The sequence below is a fragment of the Corapipo altera genome, unplaced genomic scaffold (genome assembly GCF_003945725.1).
Source record: "Corapipo altera isolate COAL_440 unplaced genomic scaffold, ASM394572v1 61148, whole genome shotgun sequence".
Taxonomy (NCBI): Eukaryota; Metazoa; Chordata; class Aves; order Passeriformes; family Pipridae; genus Corapipo; species Corapipo altera.
The window spans coordinates 280,793-283,274 of record NW_020884978.1 but is presented as its reverse complement, the minus strand read 5'-3'; positions in this window follow the sequence as shown (position 1 = coordinate 283,274).

Below are 2,482 nucleotides of genomic sequence, written 5' to 3'. Positions count from 1 at the left end.
GGGGGGGGGGGGGGGGGGGGGGCAAAATCAGTGTGCATTTCCAACAAACATGAAAGCTAAAACTCGCCAGTGCAATATATGTAATAAGTGCAAGAGTTTCTCTAACACAGACACATCTGATGACGAAACAGACTATAGCTCAGAAAAATCAACAACATATCTCCAACTCGAAAAGCTGTGGGAACTGTGTAGATCTGAAGGAAAAGCAATTAATTTGTCCCCAACAAGCGAGACTGAAAGAACTGTTGCCCCCTGTGTCCCCTGTATTCTAAAACTGTTTCAAGCTCATAACCCGTGAATGAATATCTCTACCCTAACTCAGTAAGGGGGGCTACTGTTTTATTCTGAATGTGAACTAACAATGTGTCAGAAGTTGACTGTTTGCAGATAGTCTGTTCCAGCAAGCAGACGTGAAAGCAATACCACCAAAGCTGTACTACGAAAACTCAAGCTGAGAGCCATGGAAACAACTTTTGTGCAAAAGTAGATGAATGTCTTAATAACTATGAGTGAAATACACCAGGACAAAGAATTTTAAACTGCAATAAAATCAAGAGTGAGTAAACAAGAAGCTAACATAAAAACCTTCTAACACGATTGAGAACTGTTATAAGATCAACTTGTAACTTCCAAAGGTGGTACATATACATATGCTGTAATTATTGTATTTGTTTTGTTGTTTTCTGTTCTATATTACTTTTAAGCTTCTCTTATTGTTAGCTTAATTGCCGAATAATTGAAAGCTTATATTGCTTTTGCTTTTGCTACATGAATTGTTTTAAAGTTTGTAATGTTTATACTTGCACGTATCTTGTTCCAGCAGCAATATGTAAACATCTGTGTCTCTTTGACTACTGCAGCTTGCGGAAGAATTCCTCCTGAAAGAGTAGTTTAATGAAAAGTCCGTATAAATTTTCATGTGATTGTGAAATCATGTTTATATACTTACGCTTTTAAGATGCTTTCTTATCTAGTGTCATCTAGGGATGTGCGTAAATGCTGAATTGCATAAAAGAAGTCCTGCACTAAGACAGAAGGACGGATAAGAAAGTGGAATCAGTGCTGAGGCAGCACTGCAACAGCACTGATTCTGTGGACTCTCCCATGGGACCCTGAGACCTGACTTGCACCACTGCCTGCAATCTTTAAGACAACCTGGTAACATCATTGTTGGGATAGTTTGTTTAAGTTGCTTAAATGCTTTACTTAGGATTATTATTTTGTTGGTACTCACCTATCTCAATATGTGAGAATGCTTTTATCCATGAAGGCAAGAGATCCCTGTACGATCACTCTATGAGGTAAAGATGATCGACTGCAGTCTGGGGCACTGTGGCAGGATGGTCTGCCCCTGGTAAGGCCTAGAATCTGTCCAGAGAGTATAAGCTCTCTGTGGTGAGCTATTAGCACTGCCAGGGTGCTTGCATCCAGATGCAGTCTGCTTCAAGTAAGCTCTTGACTGGCCTATTAAATTTGTGACTGGCTTCTATAAATGGACTTAAAGTGATTACTTTTTGTGATAAAAGCACAAGCTCCTCTCTCAGATGATCAAAATGCAGGAATTCCAAGATTCAAAATTCCTGTGAAATTGTCATCGAACAGAGAGTCACACTTCATCGACTTCCTAGTTGCATAAAGAAGTTTATTTGTGAAATTGTTTAATGTTTTAAGATCTGCTTTGCAGGAACTGCAGAGATTCATCGTGTCATCTAAGCCTATGAGACTGGACACTCCTGCTCATCTGTTCCAGCCCAAGGACTGAGTCTATATTAAACAATGAGACTGAGACTCCTGCAAACCAAATAGAAAGAACTGTTTTCAAATCCAGCAAACCATCTCCAACGTGGTCAGAGTAATCATCAAGGACCCTGAATTTTACCCAAGAAGAGAAAACCTCCGTTTCTGAGACAAGTAGAGCAACAGAGACTACTACAAGGACTGTTAAAATAATGTTTAATTTTTTTCTCTTGTTTGTATTGTTTAGTACTGCCAGTAACTATGAATTAAGTTTAAAACCTAAATTTACATTTGGCTTTAGCAAAATGCACCAAATATTCTTCATGAAAGTGAGTGCTGAATTTGCACTATGGATTTGGCTAAAATCTGGCAACAAGTTTAAATTATATATTGGATAATTCTTGGAGATATTTCATTAAGTTTACTTCCACAGACTTACTTCATAGTTACCAAACTAAACCTGAATAGAACAGCCATTCATGTTAGTGTTAAATCCACATAATAGCTTGTTATATGATTAGTGTTAATTTTAAGTAGTAGAGATTGAACAAGATCTTTGAGTCTTGTTTAATCTCTAAAGGGGGGTTGATGCCTTAAGACCCTTTTAGTTTCTTATTTTTCTAATTTTGTAAGCTTTATAAGTTTTATAAGAAGTAGAAGTAGATTTTAGAAGCAGCAGCCCTTATTCCTCACCCTTTAGCACAAGTAGTTTACACATTCCTCAACTCTCTTACCCCATTTCTTC